Raw genomic sequence first — 15,653 nt, 5'->3', positions numbered from 1 at the left:
ACGCTTCCGCAATATAGTCACACTTGTTCATGACCACGATTGCACCGCCTTTATCGGCTGGTTTTATGATTAGATCCCTATCTTCCTGTAAGCTGCGGAGGGCTTGTTGATCTAGATGGGTTAGATTTTTATGATAGTGTATTCTGCCTTTGTCGATGTTACCGCGTAGTTCCTGAAACGTGTTCTCAACAAAGGAGATGAAAGTCTCCAATGCAGGTGTACCCCGGGGGGGTCTGTAGGTGCTTACGGATCTAAGGCCCAGGCTTTGAGACGTAATACATACTGGTGGTTCTGGTGGTGGAATGGTAGGTGGTTTGTTAGCGAAATGTGTTTTGAGGCGCAAAGTTCGAAAGAAACGTTGTAATTCCATGTCGAGTTTGAAAGTACTGTATTTATATGTGGGGCTAAATGATAGACCTTTTTGTAATACTGAGGTTTGGGCAATGCTCAGGGTTTTGGAGGAGATATTTACCACCAGTGATGTGTCTGGGACCTGGTGATCCTGGTGAAGTCCATATTTCTTCTTCCGCCGGCCGCCTCGCCTCGTCTTCTTCGGGGTTGACGGCGTCTGGGTAGGTCTAAAAAAGAAGCAGACTGTGTAAGAGGTTCTCTGTGTTCGGCCTCGGATCCGGAGGTAGAGAAGTCTGTGGATGATTTCGCTGATCGGTGGGTGTTCCTGTCGGAAAAGGAGTAGTCCCGCCATTTATAGACTCGTTTTTGTTCGTAGTCTTCGCAATCCCTGGCGAACTTGTTCCTCTTTCTGGTCTCCGTATCGCGTTTATGTAGATCAATATTAGCTTGAATCTTACTTTGTAGTTCCTGGAAATCTTCTGTGCTGATTGAGGATATTAGTTGCGTCTCTATGTTCTTGATTCGTTCCTTAGTAGTGGAGATTGCCTTGTGTAAGAAATCAACCGTTAGTAACATAAGATCAAAGGAACATTTGTTAAGGATAAGTTCAAATTTAGTGCAATAGTCAGGGATGTCCGAAAAGAGAGTGGGGCGTAGTGCTACCCGTAGTCCCCTGGGGATCCTATGGACCCTCAGATACTCAGTGAGAGTTGCACAGTGTAACTCAATATTCGTTAAATGCCTACGTTCCTTCTCGAGATCTCGTCCACGTAACTCCCTGGGTGGAACCCTCAGAAAATCACTTGAGAGATTGGTCTGGGCAATGATATTGGATGCTTCATCTGCGTTGTATGAGAATGTTGGTGCTGTCATGGCACAACAGTGTGCATGCGGAAAGGCGTAGATAATGTAGAGAAGAACGCAGCACAACTGGATCAGGGTGCACGAGTAGGATCCAACACCGTAGTAACAATAGTAAAATCTCGGCACACCAATGGTTAGAATTTAATTGAATTTATTATTAGAGCAGTCCACATATACGTTTCGGTCCGAAAATTGGACCTTCATCAGTGTACTGCAGAAAAAAGGATCAAAAAGAGAAATTGTCGCTTATACAAATGAAAATCAAAATACAAGTGTAACCACATAGGTCAAAATTGTGCTACAATTAGTTAAATGCATTAGCAGATTCTGTCAACAATATCAAAGCTGTACAATATATAGCCAATGAACACTTACTGAGTGTGGAATGGGGGAAGAGAAAATAGAATAGAAGAACGCTGTGTTCTTAGTGTGGAACCTGTGGACACAAGGGACATTGGTGGTTTAAGTGAAATAGCCTAAATAGTGGAAGACGCTAAGTTGGTCAGTAATACCTGGAAGATCCTGCTATACCTGGGCGCAGATGGAGTGGGAGTGATGGCATGCGGTATCCACCGCTAATGACCGGCATAGTGCTATGAGAAAACGCGCCGTGTGTAACTAGAGGGTGGGCGGGATCGGAAAGAAGCGATGGCCAATCAGCAAACGGGAGTTTGATAGACATGTTGGCCATATCCGGTAACAATACTGGAAGTGACGTTAGCGGTTACGGGGAACGCTAGTGATTGGTGGAAGTACGCGCATGCGCTAATGCGTGCGTGTCAGCCGATGGCAGAGTGCGTTCCACAGAGTAGGAAGAGGAGATAACAGCTGATCTGTGCATTCCACCTTAGGGGAGTCGTAGATGACGTGATGGGTGTGGAGGGAAGAGGCAGGAGGAGGGCGGATAATGGAATACAGGGAAATCTGAAATGGAAGGAGATAATAGTTAGTACTGATGTAGGTAGACATATTAAGAACAAAATGTTTAAGAGAGGAGGACTTCAATGATAATATCTGATGAGACAAAACACAGTAAAAAATAAAACAAAATAAACAAATGATATGAAACAAAGCACTATAAGATGATCACGGTCTTGATCAGGTGTCACATGAAAGCAAGGGGGTCATAGTCTCTGTTAAGCCCTCTAGGGGCTAAGGATTGTAATTCATGTATCCAGTAAGCCTCTCTTTGTTTCAGTTTCTGAATGCGGTTGCCACCGCGTCGAGGCTGCTGGATATGCTCAATTACCTGGAATCTAAGTTGTGTGACACTATGTCCTGTTGTGACGAAATGATGGGGGATAGGTAGCAGCAGATTTTTGCACCTGATCGTAGATTTATGCTTTGATATCCTATCCTTGATGGGTTGAGTTGTCTCCCCAACGTATATTAAACCACAGGGGCATTTTATGAGGTATATCACAAAGCTGGTATCACATGTGAAGAAACCTTTAACTGGGTATTGTTTACCGGTTTGGGGATGATGGATGTTATTACCTTTAAGAATGTTATTGCACTGATGGCATTGGAGACAAGGGAATGTACCCTTCTTAGGAGTTTGGAGAAATCTCTGTCGTGGGCCTAGTGTGGTGGATCCTATGTCCGTTCGTATCAGAGAGTCTTTTAAATTCGGTGCCCTTTTGAAACATGGTAAAAATGGATGTTGAAATTCAGTGATGGTTGGGTATCCTGTGCTTAATATGTTCCAATGCTTACGTATAGTTCTATGTAATATATAAGCTGAAGGGTGGAACGTGTGTACAAAGGGAATACGGTTAGAGTTATTGGTCCGTGGGCGATTCTGTTCGCTCAATTGTTCATCTAACAATGGCTGTGGATATCCCCTTTCTTGAAATTTGAGGGACATTTCTAGTAGTCGCTGTTGACAAAGAGATGTATTAGAAACAATACGTCTAACTCTCTGGAACTGAGACTTAGGAATGGCGCGTTTGATGGAGGTAGGGTGATTGCTGGAGTAATGTAGTAGAGTATTACGGTCAGTGGGTTTCCAGTAAAGGTCAGTGTAGAGAAGGCCTGATTCATCTTTGATGACTAGTGTGTCCAGGAAACTGATTTGGTTTGGATGTGAGTCCATGGTGAAATTTAGATTGGGCCATGCTGAGTTCATCTGATTGAAGAACTCAGTGAGGGATTCTTGGGAGCCCCCCCATATGCAAAAGATGTCGTCTATATAGCGTTTCCAGAGAATAGAATGTCTCTGGAAGAGTGAGTTAGAGTAGACGTTCTGAGCTTCAAAAGCGGCCATATAGCAATTTGCACACCCATCACGTCATCTACGACTCCCCTAAGGTGGAATGCACAGATCAGCTGTTATCTCCTCTTCCTACTCTGTGGAACGCACTCTGCCATCGGCTGACACGCACGCATTAGCGCATGCGCGTACTTCCACCAATCACTAGCGTTCCCCGTAACCGCTAACGTCACTTCCGGTATTGTTACCGGATATGGCCAACATGTCTATCAAACTCCCGTTTGCTGATTGGCCATCGCTTCTTTCCGATCCCGCCCACCCTCTAGTTACACACGGCGCGTTTTCTCATAGCACTATGCCGGTCATTAGCGGTGGATACCGCATGCCATCACTCCCACTCCATCTGCGCCCAGGTATAGCAGGATCTTCCAGGTATTACTGACCAACTTAGCGTCTTCCACTATTTAGGCTATTTCACTTAAACCACCAATGTCCCTTGTGTCCACAGGTTCCACACTAAGAACACAGCGTTCTTCTATTCTATTTTCTCTTCCCCCATTCCACACTCAGTAAGTGTTCATTGGCTATATATTGTACAGCTTTGATATTGTTGACAGAATCTGCTAATGCATTTAACTAATTGTAGCACAATTTTGACCTATGTGGTTACACTTGTATTTTGATTTTCATTTGTATAAGCGACAATTTCTCTTTTTGATCCTTTTTTCTGCAGTACACTGATGAAGGTCCAATTTTCTGACCGAAACGTATATGTGGACTGCTCTAATAATAAATTCAATTAAATTCTAACCATTGGTGTGCCGAGATTTTACTATTGTCACAGTGTAGAGGCGTCAGTGAAGCGGCCTGATAGAAATACGACCCTGGCTGCTGCATTCAGGACGGATTGGAGAGGGGATAGTTTGTTTAGAGGGAGAACGATTATTATATATTATTTTTTATTATTATTATTATTATGCATGCTATGTGGTGTGAAAAAACAGTCATCTGAACAGCCCTATTGAACAACATTGATCATACCTATAATACATGCTAGTATAAATGATCCCTTTTTTGGAAGAGATAAGCTTTTAGTACAATCATGCTGGAGATGAAGCAGCCCAGTTTGATAATTCTTCAAGTGACTTCACCCCTTTACCATTACAAAACACAAAGTGTCTAACATCATGATCTCTCTATTAAATAAAATCTTACAAATAAAAAACTTTACCTGTTATCTTCATCTCAGCGTGTAGTTCAACAAGAAGCACTCCTGCTGTCTTTTGCATTCATGTTGGATTCTGTTTGAATTTTTTTGCTGTGTTCGTGACCGGACAAATTTTTTAAAATTAACCATTGTCACTTTATGTAGTAATAACTCTTGAATGCTTTAACATATCCCCATTGATTGAGACTTTTTTTTTAGTCACAAAGTATTTTTGTGACACATTATACTTTACAATAATGGTAAATTTAGGTTGATATTTTTATAAATAAACGCAAGACATATCAGAAATTTAACAAAAAAATTAGCAATTTTCAAACTTTGAATGATTATCCCTTTAATCCAGATAGTCACACCACACAAAAACATTAATAAACAACATTTTCCTCATGTCTGCTCTACATAAGCACCATTTGTAACATGTTTTATTTTGTTAGCATTTCAGAATTTTTAAAAATGTAGCAAAATATTTAGAATTGAGAGTCATCAGTGGTTGATACCTTTTAATGGCTAACTGAAAAGATTGTAACAGGTTGCAAGCTTTCGAGACTACTCAGGCCTCTTCATCAGGCTAGTATAACCCAAAATCTGAAGAGTCACATATTTATACACTATAGGGCACAGAAATAATGCAATAGATGAGACAGGTGTTGAAAAGCAGAGCTATTACTATGAGAGAGATAAACATTTATGGCTGTAAATATTTTAGCAGTTCAGAGATAAGGACTGTGAAAGTTTTGTTGTCTGGTTCAGTGTTGTGATGACCCCACAATTCTGATGGGCACATTCCTTAGTTGATGTAGAATGACATAAATCCATGCGACACATTCATTCCTGCTCTGAAGGTGTCAAAGGTCGCCATTAGTTTATATTCCGAGACTCTTCTTTCTCTCAGATTTGAAGTTACCTTTTAATACCAGTAATGTCATGTTTTTCCCCTGTGACCAGGGGAACAAAAATGCTTGGCTACAGGTAGATCTATTCTTTTTTCTTTTATTGTGTGGCAATGAGAATTCATCCTTGTCCTAAGTTTTTGCTCTGTCTCCCCTACATACGGACACCCAGCTGGACATTTGGTACATATAATTAAGTACACTACATTAGATGTGATATAGCTGAAAGTACCTGGGATCTTGTATTCCTGATGTGAGTTGGGAATCTTTATCTTGCCTGTGGTCATTATAAACTGATAGGTTTTACATTTTTTCTGGTTGCAAGGAAAGGTACCTGTAGCTGGTGGAGATGACAGGGAGCTTCTGACAATGATGCTTCTTAGATTTGGGGGCTGTCTGGAAATGTGGACTGTAATCGGGCATCTTTTTGTAGTAAGGGTTGAATTTCCGTGCAGCTCTCCTTAGTGCCTCCAGATTTGGATTGTAGGTGACTACTAGAAGCACCAGGTTGCTTTCTTGTTTGGATTTGTAATGTAGGAGACGATTCCTTGATATTCTGGTGGCTCTTGTAATCAGGTTCTCAATTGTTCTTGGATGGTAGCCCTGATTCAAAAAGGTCTTTCTGAGGCCATCAAGGTGCTGTATCCATAGGTTTGGAGCATATGCAGTTGTATCGGCTTGGCTGTAGACAATAGAGCTTTTTATGTGTTTCGGATGGAAATTGTCCCATTTAAGGTATGTTGGATGGTCGACTGGCTTCCGGTACAAGGATGTCTCTATTTTATTGTTCTGTAGCTTGATGGTGTCCAAATGTTAATTTCAGTACAGGAGTAGTTGAGTGTTAAGTTGATGGTGTGATGAAATCGATTAAAGTGTTCATGGAAGGTCTTCAGCTGTTGCTCAGACTCTGTCCAGATGATTAAAATATCGTCAATGAAACAATAGTAGGCCAGAGGCCTGATGGGATATGAGGACAAAAAGTCACTTTCAAGCTTGGTCATGAAAAGATTTGCTTACTGTGGAGCCATTTTACTTCCCATCGCTGTACCAGTCCCCTGTAGCTATATGTTATCAAATTCAAAGTAATTGTGGGTGAGGATGAATTTTTTAAGTTTCACCACAGAATCCGCATCAATTCCTGTATTTTCCATGAAGATTTTGCAGGTATTTAATCCATCCTGGTCATCCTGGTGTGGGATATTAGAATACAAAGATTACACATCCTTGGTGGCCAGGATGGTTCCTTCTGGTAGAGGGCCTATTGCTGCTAGTTTATTCATTAGGTCCGTTGTGTCCTGAATGTAGATGGATGTATTCTTTACCAGGGGTTTAAGAACACCCTCTACGCATCCAGAAACTTTGGTTAGTAAGGGTGCCCAGACATGAAATAATTGGTCTTCCTGGATTACCAGATTTGTGGATTTTAGGAAGCATATAGAATGTCACTATTCTTGGTAACAGGTCATCGGCTCTTATGGATTTATCAGGCAGACAAGATAGCAACTTGTTTAGTTCCTTGGTTCCTTGTAATAGTCCTGTGTAGGGTCAGACTCCATTTTTTTGTAGTAGAGTGTGTCCATCAGTTGTCTGTTTGCTTCCTTCAATGTATTCTGAGGTGTTCAACATCACTATTGTACCACCCTTGTCAACAGGTTTAATGATGATTTCTTTGTTGGTTTTCAAAGATTGTATGGCCTTTCTCTCCTGGGCATTGATGTTGGATGCTTGTCTCCTGTTTGTGTCTAGGATGGTGGATTTTATCACATGTCTGAAGGAGTCTATATATGTGTAGCTTCGGCGTCTCTGCCTTCTTCCAGGCAGAGACACCATCCCTCTCACCTCCTCGCTCCCCGCTCTCCTTCCCAGCCTGCTGTCAGCACGCGCAGCCCTGTAGCTTCGGCGTCTCTGCCTCCTGCCGGGCAGAGACGCCGTCCCTCTCGCCACGCTCCCCGCTCTCCTTCTCTGCCTGCTGTCTGCGCACGCAGTCCCCTGGGCACTGTGCTTAGGGCGCACGCGCCGTCCTAAGGAGTCCCCGGCCAATAGCTGAGGGTCCTCTCATATATAGGGCACCTCCTCCAAAATGGAGGTGCCCGAGCAAAGTTGTTGCACAGTTTCTGATCTCTGCTTCAGCCCTCAGGTCCCGCTGCTAGCCTGACTCCTCGTCCTGCCTGCCAGCCTGTTATCTGCCCGTTACCTGCCGAGCCTGCGAGCCTGCTCACCTTGAGCGCTCACCTGTTACCTGCCCTGTCTGCCAGTCCGCTCACCTGGGAGCATCCACCTGTTACCTGCCCTGTCTGTCTGTCCGCTCACTTGGGAGCATCCGTCTGTTACCTGCAGAGTCCGTCAGCCCGCTCACCTGGGAGCGCTCACCTGTTACCTGCTGTGTCTGTCATACTGCTCACCTGGGAGCACCCGCCTGTTACCTGCAGAGTCCGTCAGCCTGCTCACCTGAGAGCGCTCACCTGTTACCTGCTGTGTCTGTCATACCGCTCACCTGGGAGCACCCGCCTGTTACCTGCTGTGTCCGTCAGCCCGCTCACCTGGGAGCGCCCACCTGTTACCTGCCTTGTCGGTCTGCCCGCTCACCTGGGAGCGCCCGCCTGTTTCCTGCCAGCCTGCCTGGAGGCTCTGCCATCACTTGCTGTGACCACCTGCCTGGTAAACCTAGAGACTACTACCTGCTCTGCTGTCACGTACCGTGACCACCTGTCAGCTACCAGAGACTTCAGCCTGCTTGCTGTGTCCATCCGTCATACCGGTCAGTCCCAGCCATCTGACCCGTGGGAGCCACCTGCTCTCTTAAAAGGTCGTCCCCAGAGTAGCACCGGGTCCCTCAGCCCGGATCCTCCCTGGTCACGGTGTCGTTTGCTGCCGTCCGACCAAGGTCGGTTCGGGTTGATACTTAGTCACACCCCTCTGGGTCCCTCCTTGCACCTCGGTACAGAGGTTCCACCACCCGGACCTGTAACAATATGTATCCAAATGAGGATTGTGTTCAGGTGGAGGTGTCCAACCTGACCTCTTCTTGGTTGTCAAGATGCCTTTTCCTTCAGTTCGGGTCAGTTCTGAATCTTCTGTAGCATTGAAGTATTCCCTCAGTCACAGTCTCCTGAAATAATTTTCCATATCACTGCAGAGTTCAGTTTTATCTAGAGCCTTAGTAGGACAAAATGAGAGTCCTCTAGAAAGCAAGGTCAGCTCCGCTTTGTTGGGTGTATAATCAGAGATTGACACAGATGCTTTTGTGTCTGGAATGGAGTAGTTGTCCAAGTTGTCAGGTTTTGGCTTTGTTTTGTGTAGCGTCCTGAATTTAGGCGCAATCTGTGTAGCTTCTTTTCCTTGTTATGAATCAGAAGGGTCCGTAGTTTGTTGTATTATTGCTGTAATTTTTGCTCTGTGTTTTCTGTGTTATCCTCCGAGTTTCAAATTGCCCTTGGACTTTACTCTTGATGCTGTAGAAGACATGCAAAAGGTGGTTTCCTTAGTCTCTCAGAAGTCCTGTGACAAAGGTTTTGTGCATAATGATTAAGCTAGGTATGAAGAATTGGGTTTGTAATCCAGAGGCCTTTAGAAATTAGATTCTCCTTTTAGCATTTAGATAAGAAAAAAATGTTGCTGTCCAATTGTGCACGTTTCTTCAGAAGCGGCTTAAGTTACATGAAGATGCGGTACATTCCGATAGATATATATAGATACAGTGTATATATATATATATATATATATATATATAAATATATATATATATATATATATATATATATATATATATATATGTATATATATAGATAGATATATACACACACACACTGCTCAAAAAAATAAATCGAACACTCAAATAACACATCCTAGATCTGAATAAATGAAATATTCTCATTGAATACTTTGTTCTGTACAAAGTTGAATGTCCTGACAACAAAATCGCACAAAAATCATCAATGGAAATCAAATTTATTCACCAATGGAGGCCTGGATTTGGAGTAACCCCCAAAATTAAAATGGAAAAACACACTACAGGCTGATCCAACTTTGATATAATGTCCTTAAAACAAGTCAAAATGAGGCTCAGTATTGTGTGTGGCCTCCAAGTGCCTGTATGACCTCCCTACAACGCCTGGGCATGCTCCTGGTGAGGCTCAGTATTGTGTGTGGCCTCCACGTGCCAGTATGACCTCCCTAAACGCCTGGGCATGCTCCTGATGAGGTTGTGGATGGTCTCCTGTCGGATATCCTCCCAGCCCTGGACTTAAGCATCCGCCAACTCCTGGACAGTCTGTGGTGCAACGTGACGTTGGTGGATGGAGCGAGACATGATGTCCCAGATGTGCTCAATCAGATTCAGGTCTGGGGAATGGGTGGGCCAATCCATAGCTTCAATGCCTTCATCTTGCAGGAACTGCTGACACACTCCAGCCACATGAGGTCTGGCATTGTCCTGCATTAGGAGGAACCCAGGGCCAACCGCACAAGCATATGGTCTCACAAGGGGTCTGAGGAGCTCATCACGGTACTTAATGGCAGTCAGGCTACCTCTGGTGAGCACATGGAGGGCTGTGCGGCCCTCCAAAGAAATGCCACCCCACACCATTACTGACCCACTGCCACACCGGTCATGCTGAAGGATGTTGCAGGCAGCAGATCGCTCTCCACGGTGTCTCCAGACTCTGTCACGTTTGTCACATGTGCTCAGTGCGAACCTGCTTTCATCTGTGAAGAGCACAGGGCGCCAATGGCGATTTTGCCAATCCTGGTGTTCTGTGGCAAATGCCGAGCGTCCTGCACAGTGTTGGGCTGTGAGCACAACCCCCATCTGTGGACGTCGGGCCCTCATACCACCCTCATGGAGTTGGTTTCTAACCGTTTGTGCAGACACATGCACATTTGTGGCCTGCTGGAGGTCATTTTGCAGGGCTCTGGCAGTGCTCCTCCTGTTTCTCCTTGCACAAAGGCTGAGGTAGCGGTCCTGCTGCTGGGTTGTTGCCCTCCTACGGCCCCCTCCACATCTCCTGGTGTACTGGCCTGCCTCCTGGTAGCGCCTCCAGCCTCTGGACACTACGCTGACAGACACAGCAAACCTTCTTGCCACAGCTCGCATTGATGTGCCACCCTGGATGAGCTGCACTACCTGAGCAACTTTTGTGAGTGGTAGAGTCCGTCTCATGCTACCACGAGTGTGAAAGCACAACCAATATTCAAAAGTGACCAAAACATCAGCCAGAAAGCATTGGTACTGAGATGTGGTCTGTGGTCCCCACCTGCAGAACCACTCCTTTATTGTGTGTGTCTTGATAATTGCCAATAATTTCCATCTATTGTCTATTCCATTTGCACAACAGCATGTGAAATTGATTGTCAATCAGTGTTGCTTCGTAAGTGGACAGTTTGATTTCACAGAAGTTTGATTTACTTGGAGTTATATTCTGTTTAAGTGTTCCCTTTTTTTTGAGCAGTGTATATATATATATATATATTATATATATACACACACATACATACACACACACACATATACAACCCCTGGCAAAAATAATGGTATCACCGGGCTCGGAGGATGTTCATTCAGTTGTTTAATGTTGTTGAAAAAAAGCAGATCACAGACATGGCACAAAACTAAAGTCATTTCAAATGGCAACTTTATGGCTTTAAGAAACACTAAAAGAAATCAAGATAAAAAATGTGGTACTCAGTAAGGGTAATTTTCAGACCAAGCAGAGGGAAAAAATTATGGAATCACCCTGTAAATTTTCATTTCCAAAACTAACACCTGCATCAAATTAGATCTGCTCATTAGTCGGCATCTAAAAAGGAGTGATCACACCTTGGAGAGCTGTTGCACCAAGTGGACTGACATGAATCATGGCTCCAACACAAGAGATGTCAATTGAAACAAAGGAGAGGATTATCAAACTTTTAAAAGAAGGTAAATCATCACGCAATGTTGCAAAAGATGTTGGTTGTTCACAGTCAGCGGTGTCTAAAATCTGGACCAAATACAAACAACATGGGAAGGTTGTTAAAGGCAAACATACTGGTAGACCAAGGCAGACATCAAAGCATCAAAACTGGAAACAAAGCAATATGTCTCCAAAACAGGAAATGCACAACAAAACAAATGAGGAATGGGAGGAAACTGGAGTCAATGTCTGTGACCGAACTGTAAGAAACCGCTTAAAGGAAATGGGATTTACATACAGAAAAGCTAAACAAAAGCCATCATTAACACCTAAACAAAAAAAAACAAGGTTACAATGGGCTAAGGAAAAGCAATCGTGGACTGTGGATGACTGGATGAAAGTCATATTCAGTGATGAATCGCGAATCTGCATTGGGCAAGGTGATGATGCTGGAACTTTTGTTTGGTGCCGTTCCAATGAGATTTATAAAGATGACTGCATGAAGAGAACATGCAAATTTCCACAGTCATTGATGATATGGGGCTGCATGTCAGGTAAAGGCACTGGGGAGATGGCTGTCATTACATCTTCAATAAATGCCCAAGTTTGCATTGATATTTTGGACAGTTTTCTTATCCCATCAATTGAAAGGATGTTTGGGGATGATGACATCATTTTCCAAAACGATAATGCATCCTGCCATAGAGCAAAAACTGTGAAAACATTCCTTGAAAGAAGACACATAAGGTCAATGTCATGGCAAATAGTCCGGATCTCAATCCAATTGAAAATCTTTGGTGGAAGTTGAAGAAAATGGTCCATGACATGGCTCCAACCTGCAAAGCTGATCTGGCAATAGCAATCAGAGAAAGTTGGAGCCAGATTGATGAAGCGTACAGTTTGTCAATCATTAAGTCCATGCCTCAGAGACTGCAAGCTGTTATTATAGCCAGTGGTGGTGCAACAAAATACTAGTGATGTGTTGGAGTGTTCTTTTGTGTGTTTGTTTTTCATGATTCCATAATTTTTTCCTCAGAATTGAGTGATTCCATAATTTTTTCCCTCTGCTTGGTCTGAAAAAAATTACCCTTACTGATTCCATAATTTTTGCCAGGAGTTGTGTGTATATATATATATATATATATATATATATATATATGTATATATATATATATATATATATATATAAATATATATATATATATATATATATATATATATATATATATATATATATATATATATATTTATATATATATATATATATATATATATATATTTATATATTTATTTATTTATATTTATTATATATATATTTATTATATATATATATAAATATATATATATATATATATATATATATATATATATATATATATATACACACACACATATATATATATATACAGTCATGGCCAAAAGTTTTGAGAATGACACCAAAATTATATTTTCACATGATCTGCTGGCCTCTGGTTTTTATTAGTGTTTGTCTGATGTTTATATCACATACAGAAATATAATTGCAATCATATTATGAGTACCAATAGGTTATATTGACAGTTAGAATAAGTTAATGCAGCAAGTCAAAATTTGCAGTGTTGCCCCTTCTTCTTCAAGACCTCTGTAATTCTCCCTGGCATGCTCTCAATCAACTTTTGTACCAAATCCTGACTGATAGCAGTCCATTCTTGCATAATCAATGCTTGCATTTTGCCAGAATTTGTTGGTTTTTGTTTGTCCACCCGTCTCTTGATGATTGACCACAAGTTCTCAATGGGATTAAGATCTGGGGAGTTTCCAGGCCATGGACCCAAAATCTCTATGTTTTGTTCCATGAGCCATTTAGTTATCACCTTTGCTTTATGGCAAGGTGCTCCATCATGCTGGAAAAGGCATTGTTGGGCGCCAAACTGCTCTTGGACGGTTGGGAGAAGTTGCTCTTGGAGGACATTCTGGTACCATTCTTTATTCATGGCTGTGTTTTTAGGCAAGACTGTGAGTGAGCCGATTCCCTTGGCTGAGAAGCAACCCCACACATGAATGGTTTCAGGATGCTTTACAGTTAGCATGAGACAAGACTGGTGGTAACGCTCACCTCTTCTTCTCCGAATAAGCTGTTTTCCAGATGCCCCAAACAATCGAAAAGGGGATTCATCAGAGAAAATGACTTTGCCCCAGTCCTCAGCAGTCCACTCCCTGTACCATTTGCAGAATATCAGTCGGTCCCTGATGTTTTTTCTGGAGAGAAGTGGCTTCTTTGCTGCCCTCCTTGAAACCAGCCCTTGCTCAAAGAGTCTCCGCCTCACAGTGCGTGCAGAAGCACTCACACCAGCCTGCTGCCATTCCTGAGCAAGCTCGGCACTGCTGGTAGTCCGATCCCGCAGCTGAAACAGTTTTAAGATACGGTCCTGGCGCTTGCTGGTCTTTCTTGGGCGCCCTGGAGCCTTTTTGACAACAATGGAAGCTCTCTCCTTGAAGTTCTTGATGATGCGATAGATTGTTGACTGAGGTGCAGTCTTTGTAGCTGCGATACTCTTCCCTGTTAGGCCATTTTTGTGCAGTGCAATGATGGCTGCACGTGTTTCTTTAGAGATAACCATGGTTAACTGAAGAGAAACAATGATACCAAGACCCAGCCTCCTTTTAAAGTGTCCATTGATGTCATTCTTACTTAATCATGACTGACTGATCGCCAGCCCTGTCCTCATCAACACCCACACCTGTGTTAATTGATCAATCACTAAAACGATGTTAGCTGCTCCCTTTAAGGCAGGACTGCAATGATATTGAAATGTGTTTTGGGGGTTAAAGTTCATTTTCTGGGAAAATATTGACTTAGCAAGTACAGTAATTGCTGTTAAGCTGATCACTCTTTGACATTCTGGAGTATATGCAAATTGCCATTACAAAAAATGAAGCAGTAAACTTTGGAAAAATTACTATTTGTCTCATTCTCAATACTTTTGGCCATGACTGTATATATTTATATATACACTGTGTTCCAAATTGTTATGCAAATAATATTTTCTCAGATTTTCCCAAATTACCTATATGAATTGCAGTCATTGTAATTTTCCAGTCAAATAACTATTCGAGTACAATTGAAAGGTTTTTGTACAAACTGCCTATGATAACAGTATATTTTTAAAAAAATAAAACACTCAAACTGCACTCAAAATGCATGTTCCAAATTATTATGCACAGCAGAGTTTTCAACCTTTTCATTTTAATAAAGAACAAAAAAATGGTCATTTTTGAAATTATAAGCATTAGCAGGTTATTACAAACTGAAATCAAACAGTTTTCAACTCAAAACATTATTCTAGGTGATGTTACATTTGCACATAGGACGCCTTGTTCGAAAGGAGCTTCTGAACTCTCTCGTCCATTGAATTTGTCAGGTTTTGGATGGTTTCTGCTTCAATTGTTTTGCATGAGGACAGAATACCCTCCCAGAGCTGTTGCTTAGATGTGAACTGCCTCCCGCCATCATAGACACTCCTTTTGATGATGCTCCAGAGGTTCTCAATGGGGTTGAGGTCAGGGGAGCATGGGTGCCACACCATAAGTTTGTCCCCTTTTATGCCCATAGCAGCCAGAGATGCCGATGTGTTATGTGCAGCATGAGACGGGGCATTATCACCAAATGTCAGAAAAATCTTTAAATGAGAAGGTGTGTCCCAACTTTTGGTCTGTACTATATATATATATATATATATATATATATATATATATATATATATATTGTGATGTAGCAGACATCCCTTTAATGGTTCAGTGTGTTTGAATGACCATGTACCTTCCCCTTTAATTGACTGGTCACATGACCGTGACATCACACAGGTCCTTATGCACACAGAGGGTGTGGACACATGACTCTGACATCAGTTAAGGTCCTATCTGTGGATGTGTGCATGTGTGCTGCAAGATATAAAAACCCTGTGTGTTCCTGTGTGGGTGTGTTCCGGTGTGTAGGAGTTCCTATGTGTTGGGAGCTCCTGTGAGGGAACACCGCTCGTGTGAGGCTTGGTGAGGCCTGGTGGACTCCGGTGGAGGTGAAGCCTGGATCCCTGTGTGTGTGTGGGTGGGATGCCAGTAAGCCTCGGAGTGCCACACAAGCGTCCTGGAGGGTGAAGCCTGGGTATGTGAAATACGCCAGTGGCCTTGGACGGTGGAGGGCTGGAGACCCATATCTGGGGAAGCCGTAAAGCTACAGG

Source organism: Phyllobates terribilis, unplaced genomic scaffold (assembly GCF_046119375.1).
Source record: "Phyllobates terribilis strain yellow unplaced genomic scaffold, ASM4611937v1 Scaffold_5__5_contigs__length_657084704, whole genome shotgun sequence".
NCBI lineage: Eukaryota > Metazoa > Chordata > Amphibia > Anura > Dendrobatidae > Phyllobates > Phyllobates terribilis.
Note: the sequence above shows the minus strand (reverse complement) of the source record.